Source organism: Grus americana, chromosome 5 (genome assembly GCF_028858705.1).
Source record: "Grus americana isolate bGruAme1 chromosome 5, bGruAme1.mat, whole genome shotgun sequence".
In the NCBI taxonomy this organism is placed as follows: domain Eukaryota; kingdom Metazoa; phylum Chordata; class Aves; order Gruiformes; family Gruidae; genus Grus; species Grus americana.
In genome coordinates, this window is record NC_072856.1 from 20,707,040 (window position 1) to 20,732,523 (window position 25,484).

The 25,484-nt window shown below is 45.8% G+C and overlaps 1 protein-coding gene across 18 annotated transcripts in view; it reads right to left on the reverse strand.

Moving 5' to 3' along the window:
* LOC129207495 (USP6 N-terminal-like protein) overlaps nt 1–25,484 on the reverse strand; it is a 92,048-nt gene that overhangs the window by 53,266 nt on the left and 13,298 nt on the right. For 6 of the 18 annotated variants that reach the window (XM_054828516.1, XM_054828520.1, XM_054828499.1 and 3 more), the window contains exons 2-3: nt 25,374–25,437; nt 23,959–24,040 (exon numbers count right to left, since the gene is read on the reverse strand). The exons of 4 other annotated variants lie outside the window; for them this stretch is intronic. The gene's annotated coding sequence lies outside the window, so the exon portion shown is untranslated. Of the gene's footprint in view, nt 1–789; nt 1,403–1,432; nt 1,892–19,451; nt 19,642–23,958; nt 24,041–25,373; nt 25,459–25,484 lie in introns of those variants that run through there. 8 more of the 18 variants (XM_054828501.1, XM_054828504.1, XM_054828502.1 and 5 more) reach the window with 5 other exon arrangements.

The window sequence follows — 25,484 nt, forward strand, 5'->3', positions numbered from 1 at the left end:
GTTACTGCGTCTGCTGCCCAAAGTCCTCCTAGCTTTAAAGGGTGCAATTGACATGCAGTGGACAGCAAAATAGTCATGATGTACAGCAACCTGATGGCTTCCTTCAACAGTAGAATGAGCAGAATAAAGGGAGTCAATTAAATGCCCCCCAAGCAGAGAGTTTTGTACCATTTCATTGCTTAAATAAGCTCTGGTTTATTGATCATGTAGAAAAATACCCAGGAATTACTGCAGGCAGGTAAGGGAACGCCTGTGCTAACATTTTAACAAACTGAGCATGTACAAGGGGAAGGTTAGCACACCACAGCATGTTTTTTCCTCCAAAGGTGTAAATGAAATCCAGGAATAACTTCTACAGAAGATCCAGGAGCCTTGTCCAGGTCACACACTCTTTACCTCCTAACCATTAATAAATACACACCTATCCTCCATTCAGAAACGCTTAAAACAATATTTATGAAACTTTAAGAAACACACAAAACCCAGTTTTGTCAGTCCATTACTTTGGTGGCCAATTATTGCCCTGCTGTCACCCCCTGCTGTCACCCCCAGCTGTCCCCTTCTCTCCACCATAAAACAAGCAGCACATCTCACATGTGCCCATTCCCCCTGCTCTCTGCCTGTCCATGCAGGCATTTGTAGCTTTATTCCACCTGCTCCCTTGTGAAAGTTATTTGAAACCGGCCCAATGCAAAATTTAGTAGCATCGAAGATACTGATTACGCAAGCCTCCTACTTCCCTGAGAAGTCAGGATTAATACCCACCAAAAATCACTTCAAAAGACTAACCTGAGAGCGATGAGCAGGAAGACAACCACAGCTATGTTATACTGTTAAAGAGTTTGCTAAAGAAGATGCACCAGTCTGCTGGGGGACCTCCCTGTGCTCTCCCTGGAGGAGGAGGATTGGGGTTATTTTGAAGGACAGCCACCAAGCAGGACCATGGAGATGCACTGGGAAAGAGGCAGGGCTCAGCTTCACGGTCGCCACCTCCCTCCATCCGCTCCGCCTGGAGGAACTTGGAAGACATACCCACATGATGTCATTACTGGGTTGGCGTCTAAATAAAGGAAGCTTTTTATAGAATTTCCCACTAACAAACTTAATCCGGTAAACCCCGATAGCCAAAGACTTCATCAAGCAGAAGGGAAGGAAAAGGGAAAACAATAACAGTACCATCACCAGGGCCAGGGCAGGTGGGTGGCGTCTCAGGAAAGAAACCAAAACAAACCCAAATTTCCTCCCTAATACTTGCATGTTGGATAAAAAGCACAGGTAAGAGCAGTCCATAAATTGAGGGAGACGTGTTTTTACACCATCTGTCACAAGGAAGAACAGCCTATTTCTGCACCAGGGTAGGGGAGAGAAGGATGAAGATGAGGAGGGAGGATAGGGAGAGAAAAATTTTGCTTAGAGAGTAAATAAAACATACTTCCATGTCAGAGGGGTTTTCCAGCTTCATATTATTCATGTGGCAATTACTGTGTTTCCTAAAAGCAAACTGGGGGCTTCTGCATATTCAAAAGACTCTTGGCTTAAGCTCAAATCATCAGCAAGCAGCATTTGCTGGAAGTTCTCAAAAAAAAAAATTCTAATGAAAGCAAAACCATCCGGCAGTTCGGTCGAGTTCATGTGTGCTTGCGTGTCATCCTCTTCTTAGTAACTCTTCATCACTTCCACAGCACTACGGAGCAGTTCCCCTTCCTCCCTCTGCTCCTTGCTGCATCTTCAGCCAGGCATCCACATGGAGAGCAGTTTGCAATAGCCTAGTGACTCATGCTGCAGTAATGTGGGCGGGAACTGCTCCCATGCCCAGCTTCTAAGGACACAGCCTTTTATGGTATTTTTAGAGTGGAAGCTGTTGTGGTTTGTAGCATTTTGCCTTTTGTCTTGCAGGAGCCTCAGAAAAAAGAGCTCATGCTCCCCTGGGGCTTCAGGATGCAAGAGCGAGGAGCCCACACAGGTGATGAGCATGCCAACGCCAGGCAGGTGATGAGCAAGCCAACACCAGGCTCTGTGGACTTCCTCGCCTGGCCACACAAGGGATGCTCAAGGATGTCACCCGCTCTGCAGCGCCACAGCTCATCGGCAGGCTCTCCCATCCGTGTCACAGGTCGTTGGGTGGCTCCACCACCCCACAACCTCCAAACCCAACATAAGAGCGGGGCACGGGTGTGAGCTATTCTGTGGACACCCTAACTACTGCAGCCCAACTTTCTAAGGAGTCATTCCCTCTGTACCTGGTGTCTTACCACCCTGTAGCATACACTAACAACCCTCTTCATCATCTCCAGTGATGAGCCACCAGATACACTGTTTCTACCCTTGATGGACTGCTGGCATATGAGAAGCTGGCAGGGCTGCCACAGTCCCATCTGTCTTCCCTCAGGGTGAGCCGTTAACTTAGGACTGCATTTCTCCAGCAAGGACAAAATTAGCTCTGTGGGGTTTCTACCCCATAAAAGTTTAGCTGAGCCAGGGCAAGAGATTATTAGGGAAAAGCAGGCAGGGGCATTGCACTGAAAACAGGTTAAAACCATCAGGGAGAAGCATGGTGGCATAAAAGCCACTCTCCAGACTCGTGGACCACAGCACACACAGACTCAAACTTGGCAAGGTAACGAGGCAGACTTAGCTGTGCTCTTTAAAAGCTGAGGGTCACACATGAGATTAAAAGAGTATCCCAAAACATTTCCCCACAGGGCTTGAGACAGGACTTTGGTTGCAAACGTGCAATGGATTGCTCTATGGGACAGCTCTCTGCTCTCCTTTGCACCTGAAGCATTATCTGCTCTAGAAGAGAAGGCATGAAAGTTTCCACATCCCCAATCAAAACTCCAACCAGCTGCTGATTTTAGTCCCTTTCAAGCTGTTAAATTCAAAAGGAAATTAAATCATAATCTGCACGCACCTAAAAAGACTAGGAGAAAAGCTATCAGGATGAAGGAAAAAAACAGTAATCAATCTTCCTGATGCAAAGCCACTGACATTAAAGATTTTTTTTATTCCTTCTGAAATCCCAGTGAGCTCTGGAAGAGCCAGCCTACCGTAGTCAGGACAGGTGAATGACAGACCGCCCCGACAGAGAGATTTCACCAAGTGGGAAGATGCAGTGGAAAGCCGCTCTGGAGTGACTTCTCAGGTACGAGAGGTGTAGCCAAGGGGAAGTTTGGGGGAGGTCTGTGTCAGCTACACAGCCCACAACATACCTTGGAGGCAAGCCAGAAAGACAACATCTCTCAACAGCAGCAAACTACTGCAACAAACCCCCTCCAGCCCTTAGGCAAGTTACAAGCTGATTCAATGCATTTTGCCCTTGGCACAGCAACCCCCAGCATCTGCTAAACAAGATGACCCACATCAAGGGGTCAGCCAGAGCTCCCCAGACAGATCAAGATGGAGTCTTTTGCTCCCCAGGAGATAAAATACATTTCCAAGTTCAGGGAGTCTTCCTGCTATTAGATAACAAATCAAGATTACAGAATTAAAGTTTTTAAAAAAATAATCATGTGAAAGGCTCCATCCTGTTCAAAGGAATACAATGAATTTCCTGTAGTCTTGCCTTAAAGACCACAGCATCACACTCGATTACTATCCCATCTCACTCCTAAGTTCTGCAGAGCCAGCATGGTCACAGGAAAGCAAAATGAGCTCTGCCTTGTCTCATTTCTCATTAAACTACTAACTACACACAGCAATGGCTGTGTAAGAGGTAGGGCAAGTTACTTAATTTTCATTATCCTTTACGTAGACCAGCATTATCAAATTTGATTTAAAAAAAAAATCACGAAGAAAAATGAACTGAACACAGTAACCAGCCTAAAGCTCCTATGAACAGGAAAGGGACACATCCAAGCCTGAACTCAGGTTCACATCTCCCATGCCAGAGACGCCTCTCTGCATGACGCCTTTAGTTATCAAAAACTGCCATTCATACTCCTGGGAAAGCCAGGGAAAGGAGGAAATGCCAGTTTTCCCCAACATGTGCAACTCTCAGTTGCTGCAGGTGACTTGGTGCCGCTCTGACCTTGGTGTGCCAGCAGACCCTGGGGACCCTGCCCCACAAGACCATCCACCCGCCCTTGCTCCCAGTTGTGTGGTACCCCTGCATTTAACATAATTTTGATACTTTCACCCACAAACAAGAAAGCTTTCCCAGCCAGCAGGTTCTCTGCAAATCTAAAAGCTGATTCCTACAGAGCAACAACTTCCCTTAATGCAGAGGTCAGCTGATACCAGCGCAACCTGAGCTTGGACACATCCGTGCCTGGATGCATCCAGGCTTTGCGGCTGATGGGTGTCTCCAAAGGAGCAAATCCAGAGTTCCTCTAAGCACTTGCACCCCTCTCCTCCTCTAGCAAGTGCTCCAGTGACCACCCTGCTGAACCTCACCAGAGTTGGGGTGCAGCTTCCCTGGAGCAGACCAGCCTGCAGCTTGCTGGGACAGCTGCAGGAAGGGGCGGATGCCTTTCTCCCCCTCTTCATAGGGAAAGGGTTTCCTTTAAAAGCAGGCTGTGGAGGATGCGAGGCAGACGTGCCTCTCCAGAGGAAGAGGCCCAGGCTTACAGCATTGGTTAGCTGGAGGACACGTCCCTGGCTCAACTGAAATGAATGGGAATGTTGCTAATGAATTTACAATGAAACTCAGATTTCCACTAGTCTTCATACAAGGCCAATCTGAACAAGGAGTGTTTGCTAGAGAAGCTGAGCTTCTCCAAGCTCTGGTTCCTCATGAGTTTTCCCTGTTTATTTTCTTCTTTCCCACTCCCAAATTCACAAATGGGTTTAAGCCCACAGCAGCTTCTGCTCTGGACACTTCTCAAAGCAGTTTGTATCATCAGGGTTGAGCTTGATGTAATGACTGCAGGAACCCTTGCAGGGGCGGGGGGAAAGAAGGAAAAAGCCTGAGAAATTATGTCCTTAACAGGATCTGCAGATGGTGTATTCCTTCCAGCAGGACCAAAATTGTTTAAAAGACAAGTAAGAGCCCTCCAGAAGGAGATGCAGACAGCAGCAGCAGACCCTAACACCCAACTTTCAAAGCCCTTTAAGATGAAAATGAAGTTCTTCATTGCCATCCCAGCCAGGAGAAAAGAAGGGGGCAGCGGACTGTGACATCGCCTGTCAGTTTACAGGTAGGAGAGGGGAAAAGCAAAAAGAGAAGCATCCCACTGTGTGTGGACTTAATGACCTATTTATTACCTTCACCAGTCCTTTGCAGGGTCACAGCCTTCAGCTAAGGATCTGTTTGGCTGGAACTGGTCTGCAATGTAACTGGAAGCTTTAAAAGCATTGCAAGAAAATAAATAAAAATCAACTGGCCAGGTTCTGTCTGACAACTCATTTTTTCCCCATGCAATACGCCATGCAGAGAGATGTGGCATGAATCAACCCATTTTGGCAGTGCACGTCTAGCCAGGAAGGGCAGGGCGCGTCACTGCACCGATACATGGGGAACACCCTCCAAGGGGCTCTGTTTACCTAGCGGGAGCCGATGCAATCCCTACACAAAGCCTGTAAGTATATTTAAGGCTCAAAAGTCATCTGAAATAGGTCCATTCTCCCCTCCCACTCCATAAATACAATCCAAATTGGGTCATCTCCTAACAATAAGTGAATGACGCTCATTTAAACCTCCTCCAGTGCTGACATAATCTAGGTCCTTTCATTCTCCTTGTACTGCAAGTGCTAAAGATGCTTTTGTACATCCTCTGAAGTACTCCATTTAAAAAACCATGGCAACTAGGGCATTGCATTCAGCCGCTCTTGAATAAAAAGCCATTCCCCTTCCCTCTCAACAGGCTCTTAGGAGGCTTCGACAGAAAAACATTGCCTAATTCAAACTTGTCTCCACCAGAATGGCTGGAGTTAGGCACTAGGGATGGGGGTGAGCAAGACTAACAGGTACTGCTTGGGTCTGCAGTGTGAACACCACTAGCAATATGATGGCATATGGAGAAATGGAGCCCTTATCTGTGTCCTACAGCTAAGCAGCACTCAAAAGTCTTATTTTAAGTCACTGAGCGTGACAGCACAACTGCAGCATTCAATAGGTAAAACATCATATTCCCTTTAAAAACTATCGAGTGCTCCTAAATCTCTCAAATTTTTTCAAGGGGATGACAGGATTATTCAGTTCTAGTATTTAGCGTAACAAGGATCAGAGGAACCAAGAAGCAAGGTTTTCCTGTTATCTTTGCATAGCAGTAAAAGTTTAAGGGATTTTGGTGCTGGGTTGTTTGGTTTTTTTCTTGCTCATTCCTAACACCTCAGAACTGTGACACTTTCCTGCACGGCAGCTTCTGAAGTTCGTCTGCTGGCACCAGCATCCTCCTCCTTTCTGAAATGGAAACATTTGGACATGTGGGCACAGAGATCAGACGGAAAGAACAGGGCAGCTCCCACTAAAAAAGCTATTAACTGGGAAAAAGCCACCATCATAAAAAAGGGACATTTGTCTAAGATGGGAGGCCCATTATTTGTTTTTATTAAAATAAAAACATTCATAGCTCTGTGTTCATTAAAAAAAATAGAAAAGAAAAAAACCCACATGCACCAGCAGCAGAAAGTCTAACAACTTTAACACGACCTGACTGTTGCACTATCCCTTATATACAGTTTTAGCAGACTTTTTTCCAAATCCCACGACATACTGACATGGAACCACATTCCAGGATTGAAGGTCTTAAAAATAGAAGCCTTTAACCACAACATCTGCAAAAATACCCCGCAAAAAAAAAAAAAAAATTTAAAAATGGAAAACTTCAAGTCCTATCCTGTTACGGAGGCCATTCCCCAAATGGTGCACTGAGACCTTTGTGCCTGTCTGCAGGAAGCAGCATCGGATTCACAATAGCACTGCTGCAGGACTTTATAAAAAAATTCATGCCCATTCAACAGAGATGCAAGCTTAGGAGAAGACAGGCAGTTTTAAAAATTTAAAGAACATATTCTTAAATGAGGAAACCAAGGCACGTAATGATTAACCGATTCCTCATGCAGCAGAAAATTTATTTCTTCTGGCTAACAGAATGTCATCTTTGCTATCACAGGCTGCCGTGGCGAGAGACATTGAGACGGGTGAACTAAGGACAAGCTCAGCAGTTAACTTTGAATTCCCTGACTCCGCTCCTGCCACCATCCACAGGGCTATTTTTCAGGAGGAAAACAGGAGAGAACTTACAAAGGAAAACAAGACAACAACAATTTGGGGAAATGCTTACAACCATATAGGTCAGCCTAGCTTGTGTTGTACATGAGGCTGTAGAACCAGGTACCAGCACGTCTCCTAGCCATCTTGTGAGACATGCAAAGACTGAAGGTGTTCAGATGCTCAACTACTGTGCCCTTATTTCTAAATACAGGGGAATAATATTAAGAAGAGTCTTAAACTTATGTAAGCAGCAAAGAAAAAAGCTAAAATAACAAGGGGCTTGCATGAGACACCCCCATTGCCACAGCAACATGCGTGCAGCAAATAAGTAGGTTTTTTTATAGCCAGTATTTAACATTGTTTTGTTGCTATTTTACTTGAGACTATAAGAGCACTGTCCTTCATATAAACCTTGCAGGAGAGGAAGAAGAAGGAAGAAAAAAGCTACCACTCCTGGCATTGCTATGGCAGACCTCTGCTCATTTAGGCTTTTGAAGGCAGGTATTTATTAAGGGAATTAATGAAGAGAACTATCGCAGAGGAGTGTGTCAGGGAGCAGCAGACCCCCAAGGCTGCTCCCTGCTGCCTCCCCGGGATGTGCACGGCAGCTTTTGGCTGCACTCCCCCATCTCCACTGTGGATGAGGTAACTGGGAAGAGTCTGCTCACAGTCAAGTTTATGAATGTTTCAGCAATTGCCTCCTCCTTCAAGCAGCTACCCAAAAGCTTACCCAAACCTGGGGTGCCTGCCACATCATCTGGCTGCCCTAACTAATGAGCTCCTCTGTTTGTAAACCCAAGCCTTAACAGACACTCTCTGGCACGCGAGTACGTAACATGCTCAGCACAACCACAGATGCTCACTGTTCCCAACCTGCCATAAGGCTTCTCCGTCCCCTGCACCATGCACCTCGTGGAACACCAGCCCCTTGGCTTCAGATCGGCAAGGGCTGGCACTTTGCAGGCTCCACTCCAGCAGGAAGGCAGAAAGTCAGGAAAAAGCTCTCCAACAGCATCTGACTCTGCTTTGCAAAGCCAGACTGTAACAAGTTCCATCACACGGTGGAAAGGACACAAGGGCATGTCAAGCCCCACGGAAGTTTAGCTCCCAGGACCACTAATGCCAACCACACTGTGGCACGTCACCTTGTTTAATGCATAACATCTGTTATCTTTGGTCCATGCTCTCCTCTTCCCTTCAGGGAAAGGACATGTCCACAGCATACCGCAACCTGAACAGCAGAATTTTGGTGTTTTGTTGCCACAAGGTTCTTCAGGAACACGAAAGACCAAAGAAAGCTGCTGGCATTTGGAGCAAGAGATGGAGAAGACTGCAGTGCTCTGTTGTGGCATTGGGGAAAAAACAGCAACCAAATGCTTTTCGGATAGCAGATGACAGCAGCCTGGTTTTGCTGCTGCTGTTCCTAAGGTAGCCTCAGCCACATGCTTGTTCCAGGTGAAGAACAAATCCCGCATGCACAGTGAATACAAGTCTCATGGGAAATCTGACAGGTACTGTGGGACGACCCAAAAAGCAAGAGGAGAGGAAAAGTCCCATCAAGCCATCAGCACTCAGCCAGGCAGGCAGCTACTTCCTCTGCTCAGACCCACCATCAATTAAATTAGTCATCTTAGTGGTTGGGAGCCCTTGGCACAGACAAAGGCACTTCTCAATCTGATCTAGCACTAGCCACCGGAAGATGGGAAAGGGGGGAGAGTTTTAAGGAAATCCCATTGGAAAGAGAGACCAAGACAGACAGGAAAAGTTTCACCAAAACCAGTCACCACCAAGTTTCTGCTCTATTGCTGCCAATGGATCTCCAGTCGTCTCAACATGGACCAACACAGAGAAAACGCAAGGCTTGGAATGGAATTAGAGATTTGTAGGCTTAACTTCTAGCTTGCTCCCTTCATCAGCCACCTCAAGCAAGAGCCCTCACCACTCATGGTAACTAGTACAGCTTCCCCTGTGCCTCCAAAGTCCCTACCATGTAATACCTCTATATGCACAAAGCAGAAATTCATAGGCATGCAAAGAAAAATCTTTGGAAAGAGGGAAGGCTGAGGGAAGACCAGAAAAACCCACAGTCACAGACCTGTCCTCCTTATGCACCACAGTAAATTAAGCTCCTGGAAAGCGTACTATCTATTGTGGAGCATGACTATCAATTCACTGGATGCATTATTATCTCCATCAAGCCATCTCAAGCATAGGAACCTGTGAACTGGGCTTTGGATGTGTTGGATTTTTATGTGTACGGACATCAACTCTGGCAATTTTGAAGAAACAGGGCTGGTTATTTTCTTATCACGGCATTTGGAAAACTGAAACAAGTTCGTTTGCAGCTTTCGGTACTTTTAACTGAGTGATTAAATGGAGAGAGCAGCCAACTTCTGCCTTCCTCTAGATGAACCGCTGAGATCATGCTGTTAGCGAGCATCGCGCTCACTTCATTTTTAGCTGGAAAGACAGTGCAAAGGGGTGTCCAGATACAGAATGGAAAGACTGATAAATTGCCTAATGTTTCAGCAAGATAATAAATGCAAGATGTGCAACAAAAATGCCTGCTGAGTAATAGATGTGGGGTCATGTGGGCATGTTTCCAAATGCCTTCTCTTCAGTATGTTCAGCAACTCCTCCAGCAAGAAAGTCAGTGCAATGAAGCACAGAACACTTTTTCAACTAAGTCTGCAATTACCCTATTTTCTTTCCAATTAGAAGGTCAGTTCTAATCCGCTTCAAAGCATCCGCAAAGCATTTGCCTAAACGCAGACTCCAGAGCAGTGCAGTCAAGGCAGACAGTATATAGCCATGAAATATTAAGCTGTGGGCATCACGAAAAAGGCCTCTATGTACTGAGGCAAGAAACAAAACAACCTGCAGGAGCCACTGGTGTCATGCAAAGCATGTTAGGAACAAAGAATAACTGTTCACAGTGAAAGACCATGAGACAGCAGATTAAAAAAGTTAAACAGAAGGAGGAAATACGTCTTCCAAGTGACCCACAATTGGGCTGTGGCATGTTCTGCTACTCAGAGACTAAGTTACAGAAAGTGTCTGCAGAGTAACATGCAAACTGCAGGAGAACAAGACCATCTGTAGCTGTTAAACCCAGCGACTCATTCTCTTTCCCTAAGGATTCACTCTGGTTGTCACTGTGGGGTGGGGGGATGATACTGGCCAAGTTGGACCTTGGCTGGAGCCAGCGTGGCAGGTCTTCCACTTGAGCATTACTGCAAATCTGGGAGAGGTTTGGGCTCCAGTAATTAAGCCCTCTGTCCTGGCATCTTAAGAGACCATCTTTGCCAGGGCTCTGCAATATGAGCAGACCAAGGAGGGATCACAGATACTTCTAAGCATCCTTGCAGACAACCACCACCACCTGTTCCTTCTTGGGCAGACAATTTGGAGGAGAAACATTGTTTTCCCTGGTGCAGAGCCCCAAGGAGCGAGACACAGCATGTCCTGTTTTCTCCACAGCATGTCACTCAAACAGAAACCGCAAATGTTCAAACATATGAAAACAAGTGCAGCAACCCTTCATCCACCCAAAGACAGCTCAGGCCCCAGGACTGAGATCCCTAATGAGTTGCACAAAATTTATCCAGCATCCACAACCATCAGCCCTTTACAAAAGGCATCCGCTTTCATGATTAATAGGTCACAAGCTTTACAGAGGAAATCTGAGTGCAAGAGGCAACTCCATCTTCCTGGACATCCCTGCCACATCGACCACTGCAATCTGAAATGCTGCAACAAGCAGATCATGCTTACAGAACTCTTGCACCACCAGACCAGAGAAGCTTCCAGGAAGACACACTAGGATCACCTCTGTACACCACAGCTTCTCCACAGCAAACACTTATCAGAGCATTAATTGGTGGATGACACTGGAAAGGTGTAAAAACTGGTACACACACAAGGAACAGGAAGATGGTGCTGTGTCAATACTGCCGAACAGAGGGAGTTTTATGCCACTTTATTCCTGTACTTGTCCTCTGGCAGTTGAAGGACCAGGGCGCTGCTCCCAAGCTGTTCCTCTGTTTGACCAAGTGTCCTAGTTGAACCCTGGCACAAGCAAACCTGCCAGGGCGGCTTCAGATGTGTTCTTCCTCCAAAATGAAAACATATCTCATTAACAGCAGAAACATTCATGGCAGGGAGGAAGCTATCAGCTCTACCTTAGGGCTCCTCTATCAGGAGATGCATGAAATACAGCAATGTCCAGGTTCACACAGAGGATATCTCCACCTCCCTTGAACCAGGAGCGGATGTGACACCAGTAATAGGGAGCAGAGAGATCAACACTCCTTCTCCCTGCAGCAACTAACCATCCAGAACAAATTAGCAGCAACAAAAATCAGGCAGAGGTCTCCTCTTCTACAGGTTTTTTAGCCACCTCTACCTCAAGAGGGGAAATCATAAGGACTTTACGCAGATCATTCAACTCGTCCTCCAAGCCAAGGCACCTTGTCAGCCTTCTGCCTCAGTGTTAGAAATTGCGTGTGCGTTAAGAGGAAGCATTTGCTCACTGCTGTAGCTACTTTCCAACCAGGCTGACCAAATCTTCCTGTTTTTCTGCACTCCTCCTGTACTTCCCACTCTCAGCAGCTCCTTCAAGCATTTGTGCACACTATGAGCAACCAGGCATTCACACACGAGGTTACTCACTTCTGAATATGGGAGGGAGACAAGACTTTTAAGGTATTAAAATTATAGCTTACTAAAATTTTATGAGGATGCTCTCATCAGTTGCTGGTTAAATAAAAGACTCTGAGCTCTATGGCCATTACAGACAGTAATAATAAGAGTGATGAACACAATTAAAAACTCTGGGCCAGGCATCTCTTGCTCCACAGAGAGGTGAAGATAAGCGACATGGCACTAGCCACCTCCGGGGCTGGCAGGGACCGTTCAGCAAAGGGGTGTGAAATCCTTTGCTATTGAAAAGGCACACGCAGAAATGTGTTATGCTTCAGGGCAGACAAATCCCTTCACTGAGAAGGTTAAAAACAGGACATCCCATCAATAGGGTCTGTGCATTCATGGTCCCCCAGCTGTGAGAAAATGAGAGCTGACAGCAGTGCCAATACAAGCAGTCTGTCCTCTCTCCTGTTCGCTAGATTTACATGCCAACAATGCAGCCCATGGGCATGTCGTACCTGCTTTTTACGTTCAGCATCCAGCTAAAACAACCCTTCCTCTCGTTTCTTCTCCCACCTTGTACCGGCTGGCAGCTACAAGAGTAACCAGAAGAGCCCTCCTGCTCCCACATTTGCAGGGATGCATCCTTAACCCAGCATTACAAATTCTGTAGTAATAAAAATACTACATCTCTGCCTTGTGCCAGACTTTAAAATAAACCAACCCACCTCAGCGCAAAGCTAAGCGTCCTGCAGACCATGGCTCCTACTGTACCACCATGGCACATGGGGAGATGCTTGTGCAGGGCTGCCAAGCAAGTCCCTCAGCGTTGCCATGCGCCGGTGCTGCATTCTGCTTTACCATGCAAACCAAAAATGGAGGCGAATGTGTAACAGGTTCCCTCCCTCCTCACTGTACTTCTCATTGTATTGAAATCATAGTGGAGAGCAGAACCGAAGCTGCCCTGGAGAGGTGCATCTCAACTCATCTAAATGGAGAAAGACGTCAAACATGGCTTTCCTGCATTCTAGCTCAGCATCTTCTGCCACTCTTCATCACCCAGCCTGCTTTTGCCTAGTATTGCACCATAGGAACATCTGCATCACCATCATCAGACTATGAAATGTCCGCCATCTCCAAACTGCAGGTTTCTGGCCAAAATAAAAAGCCTTTGGAGGTCTTTGATGACTTGTTTTTTCTTCCCTCACCTGTATCAGTTCATCTGAATAGCAGATGCTTCCTTTGTTAGTTTTGGTTTCTGTTTTGTTCGGAGGTTTGCTTGCTTTTCTTATTTGAGTTGCTCTTAAGAAAAAGCCCAGCTCCGGGCTGTGGTGTAACCCGTGCATTAGGTGGGCTGGCAGACTGCTCTTTTTCATCTGCTAACAATGGCTGTTTTTTTCTCTTCAGTTCCAGGGTAGGTGAATAGCTCAGCCTCCAGGGAAAAGATACAGCAATTTCATATATCTCAAACCAAGCAGAGCTTGCAAAACATGCACTGAGCTGGTGCCCTCCGGCATCTGCTCTGTAAACAGAGCACATCTGGGGACAAGCTTACCAAACTGAGAAGGCTGACAGTTCCTTGCCTCTTTGCTGCAGAGGGTGTCCCCAAAATCCTCTCAAGAACTCAAGAGCATCCAATAAGCAGCTGTCTCCCTGCTACTTTCATAAATTGTAATTCTAGATTTGGATGGAAAATAACATGCAATTGAAATTAATCCAGTAGGGTCACATTTCCCACCAATAAGGAAGCGATTGCCCAATTTGCAAATCAATACAGCTTATAAAGTACTCAGTAAGCACAACTGCTGTGACTTACTAGGCAATCCTTCATTCGGTGTATTAATAGTTAAGCATAATATTAATAGTTATGTCTAAAAGTATGGTTTTACGCAGGTAAAAAGTCACACTATGCATTTTGCAGGGTGTTCGTATCGTATCAATACATAAGTCTATTTTCATGTGTGCAACTGCAACTATTAAGAAAGCATTAGGCATCTAGCCTCTAAATTATTAACACCAAGCCTGTTTTCTCATGCCTCATCCTTGCAGCTTTTGCAAACTTATACGGGATAGCAGGGGATTATTTTATCATGGATACCATTACAGACATGATGAGGGAGCAAGTACAGCAGAACAGAACTGCCTTGTGCCTCTGCAGCATGCCAACTTGGAAGGACAAAACCAAAGCGATCCTTGGTAGTATAGGTATGGGAGCCATTTTAGCTCTACTAGTATACCACTATCATTACCTCAACAGCATAATTAACGTGTTATGAAAAGGTTGTAATAATAGGCTCTTTAAAAGGTATGCCAGCTGCAAATCCTATCTGTATTATTTTGCATGACGAACTGTGCCAAGCCTGATACTGTGCTCAAGCAATGGAAAAAACAGACTTTCAGGCAGATTCCCAGGACAACCACTCACAAGCAGACACAGCAGCTGGTTTTTCCACAGATGCTGTGAGCTGGGTACGCTTGCAGGCTTTTCCATACCAGAAGTACAAAGTCCCTCAACTCAAAGAAAGTTTAATCCAAAGGGTTTCCATCAGGAAAGCAGGAGTCTCTTTTGCAACACGTCTGCCAAAACTCTAAAGCTAGAAAACTCAAGCAAGCTGTATAGTCCATGGATATTATTTTTTTTCCTTTTTCTATTTAATTTTTTTTCCTCAATTAACATACAAATAGCCTTGGCATCAGGCTACTTACAGAAATGTTCTCTCTCAATGCTAACACTAAACATTTATCCCAGAGAGCTTCTTAATTGAGGTAGAGAACCGGCTAATTTAAACGCAACCCAGCCTACCTGGAAAGTTTTTAATACACCAGGCTAAAAAGAGTCAAAGAGAAAAACCGCTGCAGCACTACTACTTGTCTCGTCTTAGAGACCTGAAGGGCATCTCCAGTTTTGGTGGCAGAAAGAGAAAGAAATGGTGTTTTCACTCTGAAATAATATGCAGACAGCTGTTGGAATTGAGGATTCAGGCAACTGCCAATTACAAGCCTTTCTGAAAATTACGGGTTTTTTAACTGATCTCTAATTCTAACCAGGTTTTTCAAGGAGGAGTATAATCAACTTCTTACCTTATAACTTTGGCATTTTTAGGTCTACACCTACTTAAGGGATGCTGCAGTGACACGGTTAGGTCCTTCAGTAAATTATTCCTTCATTTAACCTACACATAACACTCTTCTGAAGGCTGAACACCAGTATTTTTGGCTGGTATCTGAAAACAGCCAGAGCAACCTTAAGTGAAACGAGGTTAAATAAGGAAAGAAAGTGCATCTTTTCCTATGGAAATAAAAGTTATTGCCATGCTTGGAGTATTACTCCAGGGCAATATAAGCAAGTACTGCAAAATTCTGAAGAAAAATAATTAATATCCTTCCACACCTAACACCAAGCTTCTCAGAGGGGCTGACACAGCAAGGCATGACTGGAAAAAAGGTCAAGGGCTGCAACAGGACACAACCTCCTCTGCTCCGAGACCAACCCATCACCAGCAGCAAGCACACATGCTACATCTGCCCTGCCACAAAACCTAACCAAAGAAAAGCATGTCCCCCAAAAACCCGGAAAGCTTTTAACTGTGATTGAAAGTACTTGAGTTTGCAGTATTAAACACATGAACTCTGAAGAGATGCTCTGAGAAATGTTCCTCTCGTGGTTTCTCTAACGGCATTGTCATTACAGTATAAAGGGGAGAAACTAATTCATTCAACATGCATTTGGCCTCTAGTTGCTTAATCCAAACATTTTTCTATGACCATTTAAGCAGTCAGATGACATGGAGGCTGTTTTGACTAGAAGACGTGCCACTGGCTTCTCACATATGGATTTTATTGCAAAATTCTGGTGTTACACTGGAAAAAAGCTAATTCAAAGGATAAATGAGAACAGCGACTTGAGAAAAGGTTATTAATCTCTACATGTGCCCCTTTCTCCCCCTCCACCCCTTCTTGATTTTTTTTTTTCCTATCTGAAGGGGCATAATAGCTGTGGAGCATATTGTTCGTTAGAGCACATCCAACTCAGTTGGACAGCTGTGGCAAGTACTGGGATTGCACTGTTCAAACAGTTAACACTCAGGAAATTTATCTTCTGAGCATCAGATCTCAAGCTGCAAACACTGCAAGGTCATGGTAATTAGTTGGCGGTTGAGAAGATCTCAGTGACTTGCTGTGGGTGGCTTGCATCCCGTCGCAGAGCAGTTTGCTCATCACGCTCCTCCCACTGCTGGATCAGCAAACTCCCAGTACCCAATGAGTGAGATCTTGTCCCCCTCGACAAGACCAATTTTCGTTAGCAGAGAGGATATTAACTCAGATACATCCTAGGAGACACCACTGCTATGCCACAAATACCATCTACCCAGGCTGATATAACCCAAAGCCTTTCACTGGTATTCAGTGCTCAAAGGGGGAGGGGGAAAATGCAAAAATGCAAATAAAGCCCACTTCTCACTCAGATTTTTTTGGAACTAAATATCTTTTGAGTGAAGAAATTCATTACTGCAGCTCATTTTAAATTAGGGAAGCATACCTAAGTCTTTGCCAGATCACGCTCTGAACAAACCCAGAGACATTTGCAGATGTACACTATGCTGACCATAGTGTCCAGCTTCTGAGTTCAACGTAGGTAAAGAGATAAACATCGTCGGTGCAAAGATGTCAGGCCTGGTAAACGCACGTGCATACAGATCCTAATAATAACCTGTTATTTCTGGAGGGAATCGTGGGGCGAGGAATAGGCATTGGGCTGGAAGAGCAGAACAGATTTAACACGTGGGATGCTATGTAGAAACCAGAAGCAGCAGGGTTTGTTATGTTGTTAGATATGTTTTGACAAAAGTCAACTCCATCAAGCTTATAAAGTCCTGCTTAAAGCTGAACTTAGCCGAACTTAACTTAGCACAATCTTAACTGAAACCTGGCCAAAAACCAAGCAAAAAGCCCACAAGAATCACACTTTCAGAAATTCAAATGCAATCACTAAAAGCAGTTTTCCTCCCTGGAGCTTTGAATACAAGACCTTCTGTAACAGGAAAAAAACATTTTTCTGCAAAGTGACCCAAAGGACTCCAGAAGCATTTAGGAGACTGCTTTGGTTGAAGTCAAAAGGGGGGGGGGAAGCCCATAAAATTGGAGGACAATGTGAACAATGCTGAGCTATTCATTCAAAAATGAAAGCTGCTGCTGGGAGGCAAGGGGAAATGCCCACCACAATAGCTTTGGAAAACACTGCCCAAAACCCTCAGGAAAGAAAGAGGAAAAAAAAACCACCATACTTTCAGAAATTGAGGATGACAGAAGTAGCACAGAGGAATTACAGCAGTTGCACACTAGGAAATAAAGACCAAAAAGAAAATCGCTGTGGCCGAGCCGTTTGTCCCAGCTCCCACAAGCCTGGGTTTTTTCCCAGTTTGATCCAGGAATGCCTTTAGCAGAAATCCGGCACGGGGGGCTTCGGCAGCTCCCAGCACTCGGCGTGCGTAGGGATGCAGCCCTCGGCTCCCCACCCTGCTCCTCCCACGGCTCCCACCCAGGCGTGGGACCAGCCCAGCCACCACGCCTGGGCTGCTGGCACCGCGCCTCGAGGCTGTCTCTGCTTAGCACCGCGGGGGGGGGGGGGGGGGGGGGGGGGGGGGGGGGGCAGAAAACAAGGCATGAAGGATTGATTGTGAAGGGAAGGAGGCGCCTGTCAGCCGCCTTGAGCCCCTCTCTGTCCTCCCGCGTCTCAGAAACAAGCCACACCTCCTAACGTAAAGGGTGAGGGCCCTCCCAGGATGGGACGATGCACATGAAGAATAAATACAGGGCTGCTGACGGGAACAGCAGCAAACATCTCACTTGCCCTCCCGTTACTTAAAGAAAATTTGTGTCTGCTTGGTCTCCTTCCACAGATCCTTCCTTTAAAAAAACCCTCGTTGCAGGAGACACACAGCAGGGGCATCTTTCAAGCCACCACTGATCTTGCAGCAATAAATCTCAGCATATTTAAATGCAACCTGCTGCATCAATGGGAGACTGTGCTTCTCCTCAGCGTGTTCCTCACCGTGCAACATGGAGGTATGGAAACATGTAGAGGCTGATGGCAGCATTATCAGCATCACTGCACACTACACATGTGCCAGTCCCTGTCCTCCTAAAGCAGCCTTCAGATAGTCATATTTCCACTCAAAGCATGGCCAGCGAGGCCCCCAAAACAGCTACCCTAGAAAAAACTTTTTTTTTTTATAAAATGAGTATTTCAAGAACGAGTTAATACATCTGGAAGTACCAGCCACCTCCTTGCTCTGGCATCTTTCCAGCCTACCAAAGCCTACCACAGGCTCTGCCACAGCAATTTTGCAGGGGGAGAGAACATAAACAAAAGAAGTGGACAGCAAGCCACAATTCTAGAAACCCACCAGAAACCTTTGCCTTCAGAGTACCCTTACCACCTTCTTCCTCAGCATCGTCTTCCTGCACCCTTGCAGCCTGGTGCAGGACCCTCCAGAATCCTCTCAAGGGCGCTTAGAGAGTAAAGTCCAACCACAGCTGCACTCTGGCCAGCCATGACTTAACTCTGCTTTTCCAACACTGGCTAAAAAGCCAGGAGCAATGCAAGACCAAAGATCTTGTGTGGTCAAAAAACTGGAGTTCACGTGGACCGCACCATCCATAGAATCCTAGATCTCACCAAAGGATCCAAGTAACTTCAGTTTCATAAGTCACCAGCACACCAAACCCAAGTCTTCCAGCAATGCTATTGGTCTCCTTCCTTTGCCTTCAGTTACAATAACTCAAAGACCTAAAAATATTTCTTATGATTTAACAATCCAGCAATTCTTCTGAGAGCTACTTAGGATGAAAAAAAGAACCCTTATCAGATGAGATCAGCAGGACTCCAAAGCAAAGCGTTGGCATTTGTCTAGAAAAAGTGGCATCATTCAGACAGGCTCAAGCAAGGAGCAAAACATAGCCAAAACAGAAAAGCAACACAATCCTTTGTGAACTGATAAAATATTAGCTAGCCCACTGTATTTCTAGCTTAGAGAGAAAAAACAGAATATCCTAAGTGCTTAGTTTCTTTCTAATTCTGTTTTTGGCAGCAAGCCTAGGTTTCACCTGAGGGTAGTGCAAAAAGGAACATAAAAAAACCCAGCGTGAATGACAAGTGAAGAGCAGCCATCTGTGTGGGTGTTTCTCTTTCCAAACCAAACTCAGAGTGAAAAGGGTTTTCCAATGAGTAAGCCAAGGAAAGGGAAACTTCATCAAGAGTCACAGTGGAATCTGCCTGGAGAGTATGCTTCATGCAGGTATCAGGGCTAAAACCATTCCCCCTGCCCACTACCAGCAGCTCTCCCAGATGTCCACTGTTCCATATCTTCCCTTTTAAAAAAACTGCAGTGAAAGCTGCTGGGAAGTATGCAATGCATGGCAAGTAATTACAGAGCAAAGCAGAGCAGAACAACCTCAAGGGATAAGCAGTAATTTAGACAGGCACCAAACACTGACCCTCCATGAGGGCTACATGAGATCTCCACATGTGAAAGCAAATTGAAAGACACTTAAATTGGCACTGTCATCCTTAGAGGGCTGCCCAAGGAACAGATCTGTATGCCACAACTGCTCATCTCCGCTAAACAAAGATTTTAAAAATGGTGATCTGAACCTTGCAAAAAGTCAGCTCTGTCCTTCACTGCAGGTAACCCAGAGACAGCCTTCCCACCACTGCAACCGCCCATGCAGACCTTGGTTTCAGCATTCAGCCACAGAAGCGGCTGCTCCTTGTCTTCCAGACTACCTGGGGCTGGAGGCTGCCAGTGAAGTGAAGCTCTCAGCCTGCTCAAAACCCAGCACACCTGCAAGACACAAAGTCAGGCAGAGCAGAGAAAGTCTGGAATAGGGCTGCTCATCTTCTATCCAGCCCCTTCCAGAGCTGCTCCTCTACCACCACTACAGACAGGCTATTGCTTCAGACATACGCAGTTTAGATGCACCTTTGGTCCAACCCAGGACGGGTATTTTCACAGCATCTTTGCCAGCAGATTACAATATATGCACACATACTTGAAGTCGAGTTCAACAATATCAGCAAAAATTCACTGATAGGAGAAGTATTTTCCTACCACAGTACTCAAAGCTTGAGGCGGACACCTCCTCCTCTGAGCACTCACTTCCTGGAGCGAAACCCGCCTTGCTTTCACCCAAGGGTCAGAAGAAAAGCTGACCAAGGAATGCCTCAAGATTCCTGCTCATTTCATAACAAGCCACTGTAAAAGGAAATGGAGCTGAATATTCACATGCTTAAGGCCATTTAAAGTAGAGACTGGCTTTCCTAATGTATCAGGGTTCTTCCAGCCTCTGAGGGCAAGAGACAGAGAGGAAGAGAAATACCTTTCGAGGAGAAAGCACTAATAAGATAGGAGTGTCCCTGAAATAGTTAGCAATATAAGGAAAAAAACAAGGAAAAAAACCCCACCACCCACAAAGTTTCCCTAAGGAAAATCAATCTTCAAACTTATGAAACCTCTATATCCACAGGTCATCGGGGGTATGGCAAGCACAGGGCTGACTGCTGCAGCAACACTGGGACACATGCAAGATGTTCTGCATCCCACATGGACAGGGGAATTGCAAATACGTTCACAATAAGCAAGTCCCCCCCAGGGAACCAGGGAAAACTGAGTAGCTAAACCAATCCTAATTTGCCAGCTGATACAGATGTTTTTTCAACAGGAATATAATAGCAGGTCTTAGGAAAACATAAGCTCCCCTGCCCCTGAAGAGAAGAGGGTTGTTTTGGCACTTAATTTTTCCCAGTCTTCTCAGGAAGCTCAGCAGGAATTGGCAGAGACTTCCCCCACCGCAAATATTCTTTTATTCTTTAAATTAGATTAATTCTCCCTGGGAAGATTACTGCTCTAGACAGTTGATGGATGCTCTTATCTTGATTCTCATGACGCTTCTACCGCAGTGACTGAAATAGCACTTAAAATATCATTCACAAAGATACGGCTCCATTACCTGCAAGCATGTATACACACTCGGACCAAATGCTGAATACATCTAAAAGTCTAATGCTACTTCCCTTCTTTCTTCTGGTTTCCAAACATTCAGAAGAAAATTGAAACTCAAGAATTTCTCATTTTCCTAATGGAACCGTGACAAAGCTGCTGTGCAACTGACTGCTGGGGTGGGGGTGGCACGGGGGGCGAGGAAGAAGGATAAAGCAAACTGCAGGAGTTAACCTGCAGCAGCAAACAAATCATTTATGTGGATTTGTGGACCCAAGCCTCATTTGTCAGAGGAGTAAGTATCAAAGGCTTTGAACACAGTCATCCACTCCCTGGTGTCATCCTCACACGTCTGGTGTTTGCAGCATTAACAGCACCAAAGATGCCTTTGTAAAAGGAGTGGTGGAAATGACAGGGGAGATGCAAGAACAACAAGAAAAGATCTCTGTACCTCTGATGGGTAGTTGTTCATATGAGAAGCCAGCTCAAGACCCAGAATGGTTAGGAGCAGTTGGTGAAAGCAATGAGGCACATGAAGACAGTTTGTCCCTGGAGCAGCAGCTGGGGAGGAGAGGAGGAGACAGCTGCAGCACTGCCCTAGGACATCCCATGTGCCACCCTATTCATTTCAGGGTATCTGACAAGGGTACTCAACCATGGGGATGATAGTGCCTGTACCATCACAAAGCTCGACCCTCGGTAGCATGGGCACAACAGGACGGCGCAATGCACTGCATGGATGTACTCTTCCCATGGATGCTGCAGTTCAGGTGAGTTTGCTAACTCACTGCTCAGGGCCAGGCCAGAAGGTTGACTACATTGGCCACCAGACCCTGAACAGCAGTTCCCATCCATCCACTGTTGGTTAACCTCTGTGGCAGCCTTCGTGAGGAAAAACAAGAGCAACCCAGATTGAATTATTCACCGCTGTTCTCAACTTGCATTGTCCATCCTTACGCTCTCACAACAGTGTCTCAAGCTATTTTTTCAAGTCAGCATTTAGCTTTTTCACTCACTAGCTAATACATTTCCTCTCCCTTCCCCCAGCCCAAGTATGTGGTGAAATCGTTTCTTCTGCAAATTGTGCTGCAAATGCTGAACTTTTGCCAGTTAGACAGGGAAAGCCTTGACTAAAAATAAACCAAGTTTCAGAAAATAGATCCCTTCCCAGTACGATGTAGTAGTGGATAATGCATGTAAGCAAATCTGCCAGGAGAACATAACCTCCAGATTTGCATGAGAATCTCGTCAAGCTCAACAGATAGACAGATGCGACTACTGTGACTTGTCCCATCTTAAAAAAAAAAAAAAAGGGAGGGGAAAAGAAGAGAGGTAGACTTGAGGGTGCCAGGGTAATTCAAGTTTCCACCTGTTTGGCAGAAAGAGAAAGAAGTGCCGCCACCACCACATGCCTGCATCCCCTGTGAGCCGAGCTGCTCATAACCCGTACAGGAGGAAGAGGATGACACACCACTCCCTACACGGCTGCTACAGGAGGCAAAACCCTATTACAGGAAATTTGCTGCAATTCAGGCACGTAAGAGAATGAGTTGGGCTTTTGATACCTGAGTCACCAGGAGTCTGGGGCCCTGACTCAGTGCTTGCTCCCTCTGACTCAGACACACCTGTGACAGCTTGCTAGCAAATGGAGGCACCCCTCCCTTTGTTGTTCCCCTTCTCGTTACAGTTCTCCCTTTAAAAAGATGCCTTTTACGCTAGAAAATTAATTTTAGAAAAGGAAAGTACAACAAGAAGGCTAGCACAGGAAGCACAGACAGCGTTCTACTAACCAGCTCTGCTTTAAGCTCCGAAGCAGAGAGCACATCTGCTTGCATGGTACAATAAAGCCTGGGAAATACAAGGGAATTAGGTGGAAACAGCTCCTCCCTGACTCCTACTCGTCCAGCGCATTCCCGCACCACCCAGACAGTCCTGGATGAACCAGGTTTTCAAGAAAGATCACTTTCCATAATGAATCCATTTCACTTTTTTAGAGACTGAGAAAGCTTCATGCAGCAAGTTACGCTTATGTCCTCCTACAATCAAATGGTCCGTTCAGGCAATGCCATTTTGGAATGAGATGCATAGGGATGGACATTTGCAGAAGGAGCTTCTTTTGCTCTGTAAGCTCTTACAGCAAGCTGTAGGCTCAAGCTCAGCATGCCAGGCCAATCCTTCCTTGTCCATCAATGCTCCTGCAGCAGTATCCATCAACCTGCTGCTTAGACCTCCCCTGAGCAACCAAAAATGGCAAAACATTCCACTCCAATTCCAGTGGTTGCACACATGCCTCTGGTCAGCTGGGAACATAACTCCAGTTAATAAAAGAGTAGCCTGCAACCCAGCCCTATATTTTCTCCTCCTCAAAGTAATGCAGGAATTGAAATCAAGGTGCAATTGAACCTGCTGGTAGTACAGCACGGGGCATCGCTGAAAGCATGTTTGGCATCTTGGTGACTACAAACAATTCAAGCAATTCACTTACAGTACCCAACAGTTGCAGAGAGCACGGATGAGATTTTTCAGTTGAGCACTGATGCCTTAAAGCAATAAATACATCAAATAACTCAGGCAAAAGGATGGACCAGGCAGCGCAGTGGAGGCACTACTCCACTGCTTCTGATATCAATCAGAGGCAGCGCACAGCGGTAATTATCCAGGGAGGAAAAAGCTACTACAAGCTGTTCTTGCCGTACATTAAGAAAACAACAGCAGATTTGTTCATGGTTGCATACCAACATGAAAACAGCTTCCTCCCACCTCCACTGGGGACGGTGGGCAGACACACGCTACGGGGAAGCTACCGAAGGCCAGCAAAGCAGGAGGGTGCAGCAGCGGCATGAGCAGCTGCGAGCTTGACCAGGATTCCCCAGCTGGTGCTACGGGAAGGAAAAGGCTGTGCCTGCATTAGCAAGGAGTGCGGCCTCCCAGGAGCTGCTCTGCAGCGACACTGTGTCTTCCAATGCTTTCCTTAGAGGGCTGTCAGCAAGGCTCAGTGCAAACCTTACCTTCTGCCTGGGTGTTTTCACAACACATCTGGATGGAAAAAACCTACTCACTGCAGAGTGGTCTCTCCCACAATATCTGTCAATCCACATCCATAAGGCAAACCTTTGCTCTTGGACACATACACACCCTCTCCCCCTCACCAGGAGGGCATACCTGTTCAGAGCATCAGCTTCTCTTAAGGCACCAACAAGGAGCCAGAACACGATCCCCATCAGCATACAGGAACTGGCAAATCCTGTAAGCATTAGAGAGAATAGTAATTAGTGACATTAATAAGAACCGGCTGGTAAAAGGGAAGAATGCCAAGGCAACCTCGCGAGAGATAGGAGGGTGTTAGACCCCTGCCCTGATCACAGTCCTGCCCTAGCCCTGGCACCACAGCAGAGGTACCCGGCACGAGGCTGTCACGGGACTTCTCCAAAAATCACAGAAGGAAGCCAAGGTAAAAGGCAAGACAATGAGTCCTAAACCAAGGATGTTCGTCCAGCAAAGCCTCCTCAATGGTCAATGCGCTGAAGTTAACATCTAAATAGAGGGGCAGAAAAGAGGGATGGAAGCGGTCACGTGCACAACTGCCCTACTCCTCTCCCTGAGCTGCTGCTGACGATCTGCTCCACAGCACTTGTGCAATTTCTTCTAGTTTGCAGAGCAGATGAATCCCATCTGATGTCAGAGCCAGGCTGCTTCCATTTTTTCATCATTATTATTATTATTGATTCATCATTATGGTTTCATAATATAAATGGGTTTATATTTAACACTGATTGCTTTATAAAGCTTTTGTACATTAGTCACACAAAAGACATCTAGCAGCACTGAGCAAAAGCTGTGACAGACAGAAGTCACCTCCATGGGCTGCAGAAACACCTCGCTCCAGGCGTGCAAAGTGCCCGCTGCATGCTGAAGAAGAGGCACCAGAAAAAAAATGTTTTACTGGAAACAGTTCTAAGCAGCCATAAGGAGACATTTTTCTGAGGATACAACTGTAGCAAAAGTCACCGCATCTAATACGGTTTTACTTTTCCCGTTCTGTTCATGCAACGGTTCAGGGACAGCAACGAACATGGTGGATGAACAACTGTCCTCAAGCACGTTGTAACAGAGAGAGGATTTGAAGTGAGGGGAGGTAAGGGAGCACTCAAAGCACCAAACTGGCAAGGGGAAGGTACAAGATCAGCCTGACAACATCTCATGTATTTCCTTCCAACTGGACCTTGTTATAAACTGCGAGAAAACTTACTCATGCAGTGCATTGGTTTACCTTGGACTGAGAAAAAGAGACTTGCTTGTTTTGCCTAGTCTCTGCAAGTAACTCATGCATCAGCCATTGCCAGCCAGTATTTAAAGAACTGAGAAAAACTATAATCCACTTGGCCCTCCATTCTCCCCTTTCTCCTTTCCCATTATGGAAGGGCTGAAGGCAGTTCTAAGGATGAAAACAATGCTGAAGACCGTAAGACCAAAGCACAGACCTTGGACTCCACCCTCAAGCACAAATTTTCCATCACCATTTATAATTGATCTCCCTGTTACTTTACCACTCTAGCCAAAACACAAGAGTTATTTACTCGTGCTAGGTACCTCCAGGAGGGTCTTCCGTATTTCTTTTTAAGTCAGTAATTGAACACCATTCTGCAATGGAACATAAGGTCTCTATAAAGGAAGAAATAACATGACAA